This window comes from Mobula birostris, chromosome 27 (assembly GCF_030028105.1).
Source record: "Mobula birostris isolate sMobBir1 chromosome 27, sMobBir1.hap1, whole genome shotgun sequence".
NCBI lineage: Eukaryota > Metazoa > Chordata > Chondrichthyes > Myliobatiformes > Myliobatidae > Mobula > Mobula birostris.
Window position 1 is genome coordinate 6885775 of NC_092396.1, and position 18201 is coordinate 6903975.

Here is an 18201-nt window from a genome sequence, read left to right on the forward strand (position 1 = left end):
TTAAGGAGGGATATTATTTCACTGGAAGCAGATCAGAGATCAGCTAGAATGATTCGAGGTACAGGACTGTCCAATGAGGAAAAAACTTACATAAATTGGAATTATACTCATTCGAGTTTAGAATAATGAGAGGGAATCTAAATAAAAGATTTTTTTTGAGGACTATGCAGGATAAAAACTGACAGCCTGTTTCTTCTCATGGAAGAGTCCAGAAGCAGAGGGCATGATCTCAGAAAAAGGGACTATCCACTTAAGAATTGAATTGACTTTATTTCTTACATTCTTCACATACATGAGGAGTAAAAAATTTTACGTTACATCTCTATCTAAATGTGCAATCATAGTAATTTGTAATAAATAGAACAGTCAATGTAACATAGAAATACACTCAAATCAGCGTGAGTTAATCAGTCTGATGGCCTGGTGGAAGAAGCTGTCCCGGAGCCTGTTGGTTCTGGCTTTTACACTGCGATACCATTTCCCGGATGGTAGCAGCTGAAATAGATTGTGGTTCGGGTGACTCGAGTCCCTAATGATCCTTCAGGCCCTTTTTTCACACAAGTCCTGAATCATGGGAAGTTCACAACTATAGATACGCTGGGCTGACCACACCACTCTCTGCAAAATTCTGCGATTAAGGGAGGTACAGCTTCCATACCGGGCAGTGATGCAGCCAGTCAGGATGCTTTCAATTGTGCCCCTGTAGAAAGTTCTTAGGATTTGGGGGCCCATACCAAACTTCCTCAACCGTCTGAGGTGAAAGAGGCGCTGTTGTGCCTTTTTCACTACACAGCTGGTGTGTACAGACCATGTGAGGTCCACAGTGATGTGGATGCCGAGGAACTTAAAGCTGTTTACCCTCTCAACCCCAGATCCATTGATGTCAATAGTGGTTAGCCCATCTCTTGTAAACCACAACCAGCTCCTTTGTTTTTGCGACATTGTGGGAGAGGCTGTTTTCTTGACACCACTGTGTCAGAGACATGACTTCTTCCCTGTTGGCCACCTCGTTATGTTTGAGATTAGGCCAATCAATGTAATGTCGCCGGCATATTTAATTAGCAGATTAGAGCTGTGGGTGGCGACACAGAAAGAAAGGAGGGAACTTAGTAAACAGCGCTGAGGGGCTCCTGTGTTGAGAGTCAGAGGGATGGAGGTGAGGGAGCCCACTCTTACCGCCTGCCAGCGATCTGACAGGAAGTCCATGATCCAGCTGCACAACGCAGGGTCAAGGCCGAGGTCTCTGAGCTTCCTGTCGAGCCTGGAGGGAATTATGGTGTTGAATGCTGAACTGTAGTCCAAGAACAGCATTCTCACATAAGCATCCTTCATCTCCAGATGTGTCTCTTCTCCAGATGTGTTTTCAGACTGAGCTGAGGAAGAAGTTCTTCTCTGAGACTTTTGTGGATCTTTAGAGATGCTTGTCACAGAACTGTAGGGGCAGAAACCTTGAGTATACTTAGGGCTAATCACTATAGGAAATGAGGGTCACATGGAAAAAGGGGAGCAGATTTGAGTAATGACAGATTGTCCATCATCCTATTGAATAACACACAGCAAGCAAGGGGCCGAATGGGTTACTATTCCTCTCTACTATTCCCTATACGGTTTTATAGAGATAGTTTCAAACCTGAATTCTGCCCATGTTAAGTCCAAACCAGGGGTCCCCAACCTTTCTCGCACTGCGGACCAGCTTAATATTGACAATATTCTCGCGGACCGGCCGACGGTGAGGGAGGGGGTGTTCAAGTTCAACAGTGCATGATAGGGAATGAGGAAAGGTGCAGCTGACTCATATTGCCAAATCATATTGTTTCCTCACGGCCCAGTAGCACATGCTTTGCGACCCAGTGGTTGAAGACCACTGGTCTAAACAACTCCATTCCAAAGCATTAAATTTACACTTTCATAAAACCTGATTACCAAAAAATGTAAACCAAACCTAAGAAATAATTTACACAAAATGGGAATGTATAGGTTATCTCCATACTTCCACTTACTCTTTACCGATGTTTTTGGTTATCTGCCGTAGTATCTCCTTGTATACCTGGAAATCAATTTTTCATTTTACAACACCCTTGTGAAGCACCCTGGGATACCTTTGCTACAATAACTGTATTGAATATACGGATGAGAAGTAGTTATGGGGGTAATATGGAATGAAAAGGAAAACCTTCCCTGACTAAATTCATGAAGACAAAGTTTTGTTTTCTTTGTTTCACTTCTTGCCACAATTTGAGGTCTACCTTTTAAAATGAATATTTGAAAAAAGCCAGACATCATCTTTTACAAACATAAAAAGATTGTATCCAGTCTGAATCATCTTTCATTTCAAAATCATACAGGCCAACAGCTTTGTATTCCAAAGATCAATTGATGTAAATGTGAAACATCAATTTAAAGTTAATTTGGTAACAATTGAAATTCAGGTATTTCCATCTTTCTTCAAAATTATTCAGAAAATCTAATTTCCTTACGGTGTTTCTAAGTCATGTAAAATATATAAGTGCTTGAATTTATAACTCAACTATCTTAATTGAAATTCTATGCAATTTGCAACTCCTACCAGCTGCTCTTATAATGCTCCAGACTCAGCATTAAGAATAACATTGAGGCCAACAGAGCTATTATGGTGTTAATCAAACAGCAAACTTCACACCTATACACTTCACACAGAAATCAGAAAGCTGACCTTCAATTTGTCCAGAATCTCCACTGCAAATTTATATCACCCATAGACCTGATACAGAAACAAATGCAAGTCTGTGAAGTTGCAATATCTAAAAGCTAGCACAGCCTATTCAAGAGTAAGGGATTTTTAAAGATCAAGTTTAATTATCATTCACATACATGAAAATAGCCAAATGAAACAGTGTTTCTCCAGGCCCAAGGTGCAAAACACATAACCCATAGCACAAACAGTACAGTTGGTTACAATTTCAGAAAAAAAAAGACAGTCACAAAGCGAAAAAAATAATATAGCCCAAGTCCCTGCATGGCATGACTAGATTGATGGTAAATTGTCCCAGTCCAGCTTGTTCTTCCACTGAGCAAACACCAGAGAGCAGCACCTACTTGCCTGAGCGACTGCCACAATCAACCCCATGGCCCGGCCTAGGCCTCACCACATCTAAAGCAATGCAGCTCACCCACTGTTGGGCTCACCAATGAACCAGTGAACTGTACTTACATTACCAATGTCCAAAGGGTCTTGTGATCACAATAAAAATGTCCCAGACAATCACTCCTTGGCACTTTCTTGGCACAACACTATACAAGAAGTCCAGGTGACAACACAACAGTACGCAGTAAGTCCAGCTCCATCACTATTGGGCAATTCGCTGATGGGGTCATTCTGCAGTACTTGATCTTCTTAGTATCTAGTAGTGACTTGCAATTGTAAAAACGACATACAAGACGAATAAATATACATTTGTTTGGACCCAGAGTGGCTGCTGCATCTGAGCTCACCGCCATCTTACAATGAATAAAGTCCAAATTATAAACCAAACTGTATTTACAGGTAGAGCTATAGAGGCTCATTCCAGCACACAGCAGAACCTTTTGGCTGAACAAGCCGCACTGCCCAGCAACCCACCTGTTTAACACTAGCCTAATCATAGCATAAGTTACAATGACCAATTAACCTACTAACCAGTCCATCTTTGGACTGTGGGAGGAAATTGTGGTGTTGTATGGAGGTGTCGCAGGAGAAGGAATTCATTTCAGCAGTTGTATGGACAGAGGTCTCTGTAGTCGGGCAATCACATTCTCTCTCAATGAGGGTGGGGAGTTGACGAAAAGAGTTTGTTGCACATTCTCATGTCAGGAATCTCCAAATAAAAAAGCAGCGCAGCACATTATAACACCGAAACAGTGACTGTCAGTCTCTCCATTCGCTGTGGAAAAAAAATAGGTGCCAGGTGTGTGTGTGTGTGTGTGTGTGTGTGTGTGTGTGTGTGTGTGTGTGTGTGTGTGTGTGTGTGTGTGTGTGTGTGTGTGTGTGAGTGAGTGAGTGAGTGAGTGAGTGAGTGAGAGAGAGAGAGAGAGAGAGAGAGAGAGAGAGAGAGAGAGAGAGAGAGAGAGAGAGTAGCATGTCGAACTGCCTGGTAAACAATATTTTTTTTTGTTGACTGTAGATCATGGTCTCTCCCAGTGCTTTGCTTTGCTGGGTGGGTGGTGGGTGCTGATGCTTTTTTGCTGAAATGGGGGGGGGGGGGGGTATGCTTGTGGCTGCATGCGCAGTGGAGGGGAGGATGGGGACTTTGGGGTTCTGTTTTTCATGGATGTTCACGAAGATATTTCAGGTATTTCAGGTTCTATACTGTGTACATTCTCTGATAATAAATGGAACCTGGAGGAAACCCATGCAGTCATGGGAAGAATGTACTAACTTTCTTACAGAGGACACCAGACTTGAACTCTGAACTCTGATGTCCTGAGTTCTAATAATGACACACTAACAGCTATGCTACCATGACTTTTACTTGTTGGAAAAACTTTGAAATTTGCTCTTTTTGTCTCACTCATATTTTTCTTATCCTCTCACTTTGCTCTCTGTTTACAATTTTACATTAAGTATTCAAACTGATTCATACTGCATACCTCAGCAAGGACTCTGACTGAAAAGAAACATTTATTTTCATACATTTCTTACATCCTGTAAGATGGTTCCAACATTGTTATCAGAATCCAGATGGTAAGAATTGCCATTCAGAGCCTACAAAAAGTAGAGAACAGTTTGTATTCTGTGCTTGCCATTTGAAATTCAGCCAGTCTAGTAATGTAATAAGCATTTGAGAGTTCATAGAATACCACACACAAGACACACACCCAATGTGATAGCAATCCTCCCTTTGAAAGAATGTTGGTATCATCCCAGTGTGTGTTTAGGATTTCCCACACATCAAAACAATAAATTCCAAAGGCATGGTTACAGGTTGAGTCAGCACAACCTTCTCACAACCTTCTTTGATATTACTGCTCCACAAGCCTTATTTGAATATCAGCTCACATAGACGGCAGCTTCCTTCTAATCTTACCGGTTTTCATTACCCAGTAAAGAATTTGGAACTAAAATGTGGTCCAGGATTGTTACTATTTGATTTCTGCCTCAGTTTATTTACAATCACACAGTTAAAATGCAAGCATGAAAAAGTAGGAAAAGAATCTGACTAAATAAATAAGCAACTGAACAATACTGAACCAGGGATCACTGTGCACTATCACCTGTCTGCACCACCAGCGAGATAACTTTTCATTAGAGGGGACAGGCTGGCAAATAATATTCAAGATTCCTCTTAATTACGACAAAAAAAACAGTACTAGCCAGTGAATCCCAGTGATACAGGCCTACACGCAGCACTGGTTTGAAGCAAATCTACAGAACTAGAAACTTCTTAAACATAAATCATTTCCTCTCCAAAGCCAAGGTCACTCCAACCTCAGTATTGAGATGCAGTGGGCAGATAACATTTGTATTTGTACATATTTGGATGCCAAGTACAAAGTCACCAATGACTCTTTAACTGAAACATATAAGAGACGGGGGTTTATAACGAACATCTGCAAAACAAGGTTGCTAAGAAAACGTGCACTAGTTTCCATACTTCGGGAACCACATATCGGTGCAAGCACACACTAATGTGAAAATTCACCATTAACACGAATGTGCAAGCAAGGACTTTGGACATCTAAGCAAAAGACTGAAGATTAAGAGCATTGCCTAAGACTTTTGTACAGTACTGCAGTAAGTTTATGGATTGCACTGCACTGATGCCACAAAAAAAAACAAGTTTCATGACATACGTGAGTGATGATAATCCTGATTCTGATATGGGTCTCTGTTGTGGACTGAGAGTGGGAAAGGGGCAGGGAGAGGGAAACCATGGTTGGGAAAAGGAGAAGAGAGAGGGGAAGGAGCAGGAAACGCCAGAGAGAGATCCTGTTATGGTCAATAAACTTACTGTTTGAAATCAAATGACCCTGCTTAATGTCTCAGGGTTGGGTGTATCTGCACCCATGCCACTCCCCACCTGCCACCTGTCCCACACCTCTCCTGCAGCGCTCCACACTCACTATTCCCAACATCTTTTGCTCCAAACAGATATACAAACTCACTCTCTGCTCCACATTGACAAATACAGTACTGTGCAAGTCTGAGGCACCTAGCTAGATGTGCCCAACACTTTTGCACAGTACCACACATTGAAACATACAGTGAAATATTTTATTTGCAGAAACAACCATTACAACACAAACATGTGCTTGGGGCAGCCTGCAAATGTCGCCACATAATCCAGCACCAACACCAAGGTGTTTAGCAGAACAAAACAGCAACAACTGCAAAAAAAACTTTCCTCCCTCCCATTCACCCATGTCTCCCACCCAGGACAAATCACCTCTGGGTCTTTAACCGCCAGTCCCTGGCCCAACGTCTGGACCACCAACACCACTCAGGGGCTCAACTTCCAGATTTACCAGCATCAGTCTTTGAGCTTTGGGATTGGTCCCAGGACTCACCGATCACAAAACACTGAACTCCGGACTCGCGCGGGCTTCCAATCCCAAGCCTCACTGACTCGTACACTGTTGAGGCAGCTCATCTATAGCCAATAACTGACATGTTCTATGCTCCCCACTTTCAGATGGCCATACATTTGCACGTGGCCAAGTGGTTAAGGCATTGGACTAGCTACCTGAAGGTCGTGAGTTCGAGCCCCAGCCGAGGGAACGTGTTGTGTCCTTGAGCAAGGCACTTAATCCCACATTGCTCTGCGACAACACTGGTGCCAAGCTGTATGGGTCCTAATGCCCTTCCCTTGGACAACACTGGTGTCGTGGAGAGGGGAGACTTGCAGCATGGGCAACTGCTGGTCTTCTATACAACCTTGCCCAGGCCTGCGCCCTGGAGAGTGAAGACTTTCCAGGCGCAGATCCATGGTCTCGCAAGACTAATGGATGCCTTTACTTTACATTTGCAGAAAAAGGGGATGTTTTGAAATAAAATACAGAAACACTGGAAAAGCCACCATTAGAGCTAAGTACCAAGGAATTGTCAGAATCTTCCAGTTGCATCTGCTTTCTGCACGAATGAGTCAAATTATACATTGAAATCCGAATATATATTGTAACAGAGTGTACAGCAGATTTAACTGGCAATTAAATGGAGTGAAAATGGGTAGAGAAGTCAGCAAAAGTCACTTAAAAAGATATAAAATCTTAAAATACTGCCCATAGATCTTTCTAAACCTCACATTTGTATCAGGTAAAATCTTTACTGGTCTCAATTACTTTATTGTTCTGTGGGAAATCTTAAATGACTAAACTGAAGACAAATTGGTACTAAACCAATCTGCAGGTAGGAAGGTAACTAGCTTCCCTAATCCTGTGTGGTCTCATGAATGTATATTGAAGTGGCACTCTTAAATTACCATGCTAGCTATACCACAGTTTGACGAGGTTTCATGCAGCCATCAGAAACATCAAATTCAATGCTTAGTTTGCCTTTAAAAACCTCACAGGTTTACTAAACTTTTACCACTGGCTGCACAAGATCTATTTGCCAATAGTCTGGTGCATGAAAACACTTCAAAGGCACTTTTTATTTTGCCCGAGTGCTGTGTGGTCGGTGTTTACTGACAGAATAAGTGATAGTAAGAAACATGAGCAATCTCAAGACATTCGGCCCTTCAAGCCTGCTCTGTCATTTAAGATCACAAAATTGTTAGAAGTGCATAAAGGAAACAGAATCAAAATCAGATTTATTATCACTGGATGTGTTGTGAAACATAGTATAAATAGCTATCTGTAAAGTGTAGACAGTTTTAATCTAGGTATTAGAAGGTAAATGGGAAAAGAGTAAAAGCACAACTTAGATGATCTAAGAACTGCTATTGGAACAGCACTGGTGAAGAAAGATCGAGTTTATCTACGTCTCCCATATTCAAATTGCCTACTAATACTTTACAATCAAGGCTTTAAACTGATGTTAATGAGGTGGAAGAGAGCACTGCATCCAGATTCACACAAGTCATCAGTTTTAACCAAATTTGGTTAAGAGATGTAAACTGGAAGGGTATTTAAACAATATTTTCCCTGTGCCTTTTCAAATAAATCATTTTTATTCAGCGATTATAATTGATCAAGCAGGAATCTTAAAATCTATGAGCTATTTGAACGATGTGATATCCAGAATTCATAACAGATTTTACAACCTTGTAAGTTCATGTGAGAGAAAGGCTTGTCCCTCAATTATTCCAGTACAATTATTCACTTGGATTTAGAAAGCAACTATTCAGTTACATCTGCCTTTGCTTTTATTAACACCTCAAATTACATCATCCGGAGAATTTGGATAATAAAGGCACCAATGCCCAGAAAACGAGGGATGACCTCACAGGTTTATAAAGAAATAAAGGATATGGATAAGCTGGAAGGTCATGGCCTTTCCCCACCACTACTTTATTTCTTGTTAGTTACTTTTTTCACGGAGTTTCACTTTTTGGACACAAAATCATCTATGTAAACAAGCTAATTTATGTATTTTTGTTTATTATTATTGTGTTCTATATTTTGTGTGCTGTTTTTGTGCTGCATCAGATCCAGAGGATCAATTATTTTGTTCTCCTTTACACTTGTGTACAGGAAATGACATTAAACATCATTAAACAATCTTGCATTATCGTTCACTATAGTGTGTATATGATTATTTTAAGATTTTATTCCATAAGACATAGGAGCAGAATCAGGCCATTTGGCCCATCAAATCTGCTCCACCATTCCATCATGGCTGATTTATCATCTTTATCTCATTCTCCTGCCTTCTTGCCGTAACCTTTAACATCTTTATTAATCAAGAACCCATCAACCTTCACTTTAAATATACCCAATGACTTGGCCTCCAGAAATTCACTATCCTCTGGCCAAGAAATTCCTCCTCCAATTTTCTTTCCTCTTAGAGACCCTGATTTATCCTGGAAATGAATTATACCAAAATGAAAGACGGACATTGATATTCTGCTTAGCCTCACATCCTTGCAACATGATGATAACTTTGTTGATGATCACTGTTAGCTATTTTACAATGCTAAATTATTTTCTTAAGTTTTTAAAAAACATTAGTAATGCAGAACAGAGACACACAAACTGCAGAGAGGCCAAGATCGATCATCATTCTATGCTGCGTTAGCCTACCTTTGCTCGTATATTGATAAGATCACTTTAATTAGCCCCAATGACCAAGAAAAGGTAGTTAAATCAGATTCTTGCATTGCAAAGATTCAACTCTGAAGCCCACCATTGCCAAACAGCCTGTTAATGTACATGAACCTCAATTACGAATGGAAAAATTACACTAGATAGAATATCTGGAATGGGATTCTCCCCTATGACTATAAGACTTTAAGAGGGAAAAAACTGAAGGGGATTTTTTTAAAGCTCTACATTCACCACAAACAAAGCCCAGTATATGAAGTAAACAGTAAACAGCAGGACCCCCACAATCACCGTTAACCTCCACCGTTCAGACTTGGTCCGGTGCAGTCCACGGCCTGCTTGATAACTCTCAGCAGAGAAGCCCTGTGTAACAACACGAGCTCCCTCAACATAATGGGATTATGTGGAGGGCGAATAGGACAAAACATTTGGTAGCTGAAAACCTCTGACAACCAGTTAAGGGACTCTCCTAGTTTAACAGAGAAAGCTGTCGAGACAACGTTTATCAATGGCATAAACATTTCAAAAAAAAACCTATTAAAGTATTAAATTTTAAAAGCAAAATATTAAATCATCTGGGAAAAAAATTATATTCAAACAAAACAAAAACTAGTTAAGCCCCTTGTATAAACCCTCTTCCACCAGAATTAAGGAAACATTTCCTGGGCTTGATCCAGTCTTGGGAAAGATACTCAGGTGGATTCTCAATTTAGCGAAAAGCAGGCACAGCACTGTATCTATTTTAGCTTCCATGAGGAGTGCAATGGACTGTGTACAAGATAAACAGCTGGGAATAGTTAACTACAACTTCCATGTCCACGCAGAAATCCTAAAGCTGTTGGTTAGGTGGGAAAATAATGGGAGTTAACTCAGGGGAAGGGAGGCACTGAAGTTTGTTCACAACATTGGCTGAATAATAATTTGGCAAATCGAGGTTTGATAGCAGGCCATTATCAAAGAAGAAGAAAGGCATTTTCCCTTTACATTCATAAAAACACTTCTAATTTTAAAATGAGGCAATTTCACAAACAAAAGCATGCCACCAACTGTTCACTGTTCAGCCTACGCTGTCTCCAAGTATAACGATTAATGAAGACATCTTCGACTAGCAATAGTTCTAACCAGAATCAGATTTAACATCACTAGCATATGTCATGAAATTTGTTGTTTTGTGGCAGTAGAACTTTAGTCCATAATAAAAGCTGCAAATTACTATTTATTTATATTTAATTACAGTAAAAAGAGAGGGAAAAATAGTGATGCAGTATATATGGGTTAATTGGCCACTCAGAAATCTGATGGCAGAAGGAAGATCCTAAAACATTGTGTATCTTCAGGCTGCTGTGCCTTCCCCTTGATGGTAACAATGAGCTTTCTCCAATCCTATGCAGTGGCCCCTCTGTACCAGATGGTGATGCAACCAGTTAGAGTGCTCTCCACAGTACTTCTGTAGAAATCTGCTAGAGTCCTAAATCTTTAAGAAACTGTACAATGCACAAAGCAGTCTCAATAAATTATCTTTCTTCAGCAAATAAGCACCAATGTTGACTTACACCATTTTTACAAGTAGATTATGCACACCAGATGAATGGATCTGTTTACAATAGATATGCTATCATGTCTCCCTAGATGTGCATGGTTCAGTGATGTCAATGACATAAAAGGTCAGAAAACAGGGTATAAATACTTTAAATATTTTATTTACAGATAAATGCTTAAAATCTTTCCATGCAACACAAGTTCCATTCTTTTGAATGCTCAATTCAAAATGCTCAATTCATTTGCATGCAGACACATTACAGCCCAATCCTTGATTACAACCTATTAACTTGTACTGACAATGCTTTATTTAAGAGGGGTGCCAGTCAGTGCAGATTAACCATCATATAATTTGGCAGTTAGGATTGTATTTATCCATTCTCTACGTGCCTCTGGCCAAGTATCTCCAGATTTATGCAATCTAAAGATTATTTGCATTTGAACACAAACAATAGGAATGTCAAAGCCTTCCTACACATTCATGCAAAACCTAAAACACAAGCTGTATTTTCCATGAAACAACAGATGGCCAGGGACCAATTTCTAAGGTGCATGCAGTTGCTCACTGGTTTTAGGCTTGCATGTACACAAATCGCAAAATGGCTTAGACATGCAGACAAGACCAAAGAAAACAACTTGGGATGTATTAACTGCTGTTTCCAACAACTAATCATTTATCTGTCTGTAACACCTCATGCATGAAAAACAAAACTGTTCAAAAACCTAGCTCTTAGATGTGAAAAAGCTATAATTTAGAATCATAATATACAGAATACATCTAAACATTTTCAAAATGATAGTTAGTTAAACAGGAAGAAGGACAAACTGCCCATTTGAAATTAAAACTGTACATACAATTAATATAAAGTTAGACTTCATATTTCAAAAGATTTAGGCAACATGGAAAGCATGTGATTTTATACTAAAGGTTACACACATTCCATAAGCAGAAATGGCTATAAACATTATCCACGCAGAAAAAGGGCTTTCTTATATTTACCTCAAAATGTAATGCAATCACTGTATCTCACTCATATGTCACCAGTCACCCAGAAGCTACACTAACTTCACAAGTCCTGACATTAAGCAAGGAACATTCCATTTCATTGGTCAAGGACACTGTTTGTGTTGTGATGTTACATATTTCTTCATTTGTTTCAAAGGCAATCTCAAACACCTTTCAGTGATTTCATTACGGTGCATCACTGATTTTTTATTTAAATTCTATCAAAATGCATGTATTTTAAAGACACCAATGCCAAATGTCAATAATGGTATTAGTATAATGCAGAGCATATAGAAATCCCTCAATTTACATTACCACTGTAAATGCTATTTTCTCCTTTATCACAACCTGATAAATGACTAGTGCACTTTCAACAGGTGAGGCTTGTTGGGCTATGAACTGACAGTAAATATCAAAACACTTCATTATGGGTAACCAACACACAACTTCATTACATTAGGAGGAAGCACTATGCTTATTGGGATAAGCTTTAAAATATATGCAGTTTTATAAAATTCTGGTTAGGCCACATCTGGAGAGTTGCATTCAACTCTGGTTGCCCCATTATAGAAAAAATGTGGAGGCTCTGGAGAAACACAAAAGAGTTTTACAAGGATACATTCTGGATGAGAGGACATGTGCTATAAGGAGATATTGAACAAACTTGAGTAGTTTTCACAGAGAGGCAAGGCTGAAGAGAGACCTAACAAAAATTTTTAAGATTAAGAGAAGACCACTGGTATCTTTTACTATGGTTCAAAACATCTAATACTAGAGGGAATATATTTAAAGTGGATGAGATGGACTAAGATGAAAGGAAATGTGTGGGGCAATTTTTTGTTTCCACAGTGAGTGGTGGGTGCTTGGAATGTGCTATCAGGAGTGATCGTGGATATATGATAAGAGGTGTTTAAGATAAGCACATGAATGTCCAAAGAATGAAGAGATATGGACATTGTGTAAAAATAAGTAATTATTCTGGTCAGGCATTTAATTACTAGTTAAATTACGTCAGCACTGCATTGTGGGCAAAAGGGCCCATTTCTGTGCTGTACTGTTCTATATTCTAAAAAAGAGAATGCTCCAGAGTTTACAGCTGACAGCATGGCCACCAACAGTCAAAGAATGAAAGTTAGGACAATATAGTATGTTGTAACAATAGAACTGGAGAGAATCATTCTCTCAGAGTTATACAGTAGAAACAGACACAAAGATGAGGAGAGACAAGGCACTTTTAAAATAAAGGCAAATTAGCCAAGTTTTGGAAAAAGTCAACAGACCCAGGGGTCATGATGAATAGGATTGGCACAGAGATGACAATATCAAAATTACCTTATGTAACCTCATGGTAACAAGTTCATTTCCTGAAATTCATGAATCAATGCAGTATTTCTAATAATGGCGCAGATTTTTTATGTTTTTTATGTTTATTTTCTCAAATATTGGTCAAAAAAGTAAGTTCAGTTACACAGCTGCCACAGAGAGATTTGAACAAAGTCTCGTGATTATTAGCCCAGCAACATAACCATCAAAGTTTGGTCTTCAAACTGACCTCATTTCAGTTTCTCAGTTTAGTTTATCATTTCGTAGATTTATTTGACATATCTATAACTTTTTTTTTGCAGTTAGCTAAGCTGTACACATCCAACACCTGACTTATGGACAACTCCCCACACATGAACAAGGTCCCATAATGTTATCAGATTCAAAAGTCCAATATATGTACTTATGTTTGCTCCTACATACATCAGAACTAGCTTCCTCGCTCCTCTCCTTTGAGTAATTATTCTTTGCTACAAATTGCATGTGCTTTTGGTGCCATTCATTACAATATTGTGGACATCCAGTTTACTGTACCACATGCATAGGATTTTCATTGATTTTTGATTTAAAGACAAAAAGCAACTTAAAGTTGTCTGTCAATACAGAAACTATTGCTACCCAAGAACAGTGTGTACTCATGAAGAAAAACCAATAGTGAGCAAAATACAGCATTAATAACTTCCAATGCACTTTTCTATTGCATCTACAACCCTCTATAAAGGAAGAGTTTACAAGGGCAATTTCATTCATACATTGCACAATGTTAATAAATATTACTGGATTTAAACTTTCATTTAGATAATGAGTAACAATATTTTATTCATGATTCAGAATCTTAAATGACCAAAAAAAATAATTGCAACCATATCCATATTTTAATTTCTAACTCCACAGTATATTAAAGTCTCTTTAAAAAAAAGTTACTCAATTTAAGCAAAAATGTACTGGATAGGAAACTTCTAAATTATTAATTGTGATCAAAAGAATTGTGGATAGCAATATTTTGTTTGCTGAAAAACAGAGAAAAGTTACAGAATCTTTAAACAGGTTGGTTTTGCCATTGCTCTGTACCTGTACACTGAAAGTAATGTATGTAAATCACTCTTCATACAAAATTAAATTTCAGCTCACTACAGTTGAAGTCACTTTCTGAATTGCCCCATAAAGAAATCTGTGGTGATTGTCTATAACCTCCCCCACATTCAAACCACAAAGGGTTTAGTAGGTATGTTTCTGATCATTTTGTAAATACACTGTCAAGTTAGGCAACATGAGCTCATGGTGTCTTTAGCTCATTCTAGAGGCTTAATTGTAAGGAGGGAGACATGGTAAGAAGAGTGTGAGTGAAAGAGAAGAAAACCTTTTCAGATGGTTTAGTATACATGCTAAAGGTCGGAAGTTCAATCCTAGATCTGCACTGTTAGCTGAACATGTCAAACACTGAATGAAGATTACAGAAAAGGAAGAAACATCCAGGAATTTCACTTTGATTTAAATAGTGTCTAAGGCTGTGGTGCATAGTGTTGACCTCAGGCCAAAAAAAGCTCAACTGTGGCTCCTCCAAATATCTGACACCAAATTCCACAAACAAACAAAAAGATACCTGGAATTCTAATTAATGATTTCATGAAATAAAGGAGGAAAATTGACCCAGAACGAAAATAATAAGGGCTTCTACAGTCCCTCAAACATGCTTCACTACATGGGTATTTATTAAGTAATATATGACTATTATGGTGGGATGTGCTCTTTTTGCCAGGTCACTGTCATAAAATACATACATTAGATCTTTTATCATGACAGCTGCTGGGCTCCTCATTCCAGTGCAACCATTAAAAACCAGTAGACAATAATTTCAACAGCATCGTAACCACCAAGAAGTACAAAAAATAGCAGCTGTGCTAGAATAAGTTACAGACTGTAACCCAATCTTGGGGGTTTGAGGCAGTTGGTGTTCACAAACCACTGAACTCCGCTCTCACTGCTTACGAAAGCTGAACCCCTTGATTGTATTACATCCTGGCAACAAACTAGCACTCAGTTTCACCGTGATTGTGGTACACATCTTGAAATGTGCAAAGCCTCTGTTTACATATAGATAGCATTCAATTTTAGTATCAGCTCTTAAAGCATTAGTCACAGCATTTTGTCATTGTGACTGCTGGAATGATTGTTTATTCAGTTTGTAGGAGTTACATCTGTTCCACTATTTGCTGAGTGATCTTTATTTGGAAGAAAATTGATGTAAAAAGAGAATTTATGCATTTTACTGACTTGATTTTGTGGACTTTCAAATATGCTGGCCAACACTATTTCGATATATGCAATTTTGCATGCAATGCCAAAATTAAGCCAACTTCAGAAAGAGGAATATTTACATTCAACGATCCACACATGTTCAATAATCACAATGAAACACACAGTTCCCATGTACATCTCAATTCATGACCTATACACAGTATTAAGCAACACAAAAGACTAACTGTTGTGATTTACTTTTCAAATAAACCAAAAGATGATTACTTAACAGAAAGTTAATTAAAATAATCTCTGTAACAAAGAACCACAAAAAGACATTCACAGAAGCACTCTACATTGAAGTAATTTTTTTACACTGCGATTTCTAATCTTCTTGATGACCCTACAAATTGCATTCTTGGCTAATTTCTTACAAATTCAGTTCCAGTCCAGAATCAAAATTCTTTGTTATTTCTTTTTAAAAGTCTTTATTCGGACGAAAAGAAATGAACAACATTCACAATGGCACATTAACAAAAAACAAGTATGTTCCAAGTTTTGTTCCAGTCAGGTAACCAGAGTAAAACAATGCGTTTAAGGTCTAATCTACCAAAGTTAACACCAGATTTTGACAAGCTTGTCACTCTGCACTCATCAACTCAGGGATCTTAAATTAAGAGGTTAAAAGGGAAGCAAAATTTAACAGTTTCCCAGATGTTAGTAGAAGCACAATGGAAGTCATAAATATTCGTCCATGATTGAGAAACCACGACAGAAAAAAAATGAACATCTCCACAAGTGACATTCTGGTGCCAATCAAGCCCATACTTATCCTGATAAACATATAATAAAATCCAAGTGGGGAAAGTGACATTTTGGAGGACGGAGGGTGGGTGGAAAAAGGGATGTTGGAAGGGTTTCAAGTGAAAGAACAAAAATAAGTCTGTGAGAAGTGGAAGTGTGGAAGGGGAGTTGGGAACGAGGGAGGAGCTGGGCAATCACTGGTGCCACAGAGTTTTTGTGAATGAGAATCAGTGTATACAGGCATCAAAAGACATTAACATGTGTGAATCAGTTGGAGTGTGCTTGAAAAAGAGCAAATTAACAGTGCAAGCGGAGCTGTGCACACAAGCACGTGTCCAATGAGCTGAACACGCCTGTGCAAGTGAGTGCACTTGCATGGGTATAGAAGAATGAGGGTGAATGTATACACATGAAGGTGTGGAAGTTTGTGTGAATCAGAGTGAGTACGTAAATATGTGCACAAGAGTGTGCTAGTGTTAAGGTGCACAAATAACATTAGTTCAAATGGGTGCTTGAGTGAGTGCAAGTGAGAAAGTGTGCAACAGTGAGTTTATTTCACAAAGTGTATTTGTGTGAATGAGTGTCTAGGAGTTTTCTGCAAAGCAGTAAATGAGTTATGTGTGAGTGTTAGTGAACAAGTGCAATCAGGTTCACATATGCATGCATGCTCAAGTTAATAAATATGTGCACACGCACAAGTGAAAAAGTGCGGTTAGTGCCTGTGTGGAATTGAATGAGTGTGTTTAGTGTGCATGCACAATTGAATGAGTGTGAGTGTATTCATGATTTTGTCCGCACTGTTTTTCCACGATTATTTGTGTCCACTGGCATAAAACCAATATCACTGACGGCATTGTTTGCATTGATTGTGCACATTTGCGTTCGTGCACTTAAGTATGTCGGTCCACATGATTGCATTGATCCGCACGACTTTGTTCACAATCATGTTTGTCCATGCAGCAGCATTTGTGCATGTGATCGTATTTCTGCACAACTGCCATCCATGTGACTGTTCATGCATGTGATTGTCCACACACTCATAACTGTGTGCACAATTGTGATATGCAAAATCCATGTGACTGGTTGTGCACATGCGTTTGTATCTGTCCATGTGGCTAACCAGTGTTTCTCTGCATGACTACTTTTGTCTGCAAGAATGTATCTGTGCACGATTGTTCAACTCCATGACTCTGCTCACGCATGATTGTTTATTCACATGATCATGTTTACATACATGTCTGCACTTGTCCACTTGACTTCATTAATCCATGAGACCATGCTTGTGTGGATGGCTATCTGTCCTGGTGACCACAACTGCCCCTTGAATGAGTGTGTGTAAACATAAGTGTGCATGTACTTGAATAAGTTAGTGTGGATGAGTGTGTACACATCTGTGTGCCTGGGAGTGTCCGTGGGTGACTTGTGCCTTTGTGTCTGAGTGTGCGGATTGTTGCACGTCTCTGTGAGGCGTGTGTTTGGGTGTTGGGAAGGGGAAAAGGTGAAGTTATAAGCACCAGTCACAGAGACAATGCAGCAGCAGTAACAACACACATGCCACCCTTTCAGACCCTTCCTTACCTTCCGTCCCTCTACCACATGAATGTTGAGGCTGCCTGCAGTTTCACAAGAGAGAGAAGGGGGATAGTTGGTGAAGATTGCATCTGAATTCCCTCTCCCTCTTGCCCCTTCCCTCTGGCGCTGCTCTCCTCCGACTGCCCGCGAACAATGCCGTGCTCTAGCGAGGGCTGGCTAATCTTTCCCTTTTTGTTTCAGGGAGAGACGGGAGGTTTTCAGAGTGAGGACCAAAGCCCGGCTAACACCGTAACCACAGGACACCGCGCACCCGCCAGTAACCGTCGCGCTCATTGGCCCGCGCTCGCCGCCCGCACCGGCGCCTGGCCAATCAGCGCCAAGGAGAAAGAGGACTGAATTGATTTAAAAGCTCTGGGTCCACAAACAATGTTGCAGTGGGGTGGGAGAGGCTGCGGTTGTGTGTGCACCGACACTGAGGCAAAGGGTTAAATTGGGTTTTGGGACTACAGATACTGGGGTCTGAGATCGAGATCTGAGATTCC

The 18201-nt window shown here is 39.6% G+C and overlaps 1 protein-coding gene across 3 annotated transcripts in view; it reads right to left on the bottom strand.

Moving 5' to 3' along the window:
• The window catches only part of rerea (arginine-glutamic acid dipeptide (RE) repeats a), a 655730-nt gene extending 637773 nt beyond the window's left edge, over nt 1-17957 (bottom strand). For all 3 annotated transcript variants that reach the window (XM_072245215.1, XM_072245214.1, XM_072245212.1), the window contains exon 1: nt 17705-17957. The gene's annotated coding sequence lies outside the window, so the exon portion shown is untranslated. The remainder of the gene's footprint in view (nt 1-17704) is intronic.
• Nucleotides 17958-18201: the final 244 nt, after the last annotated feature.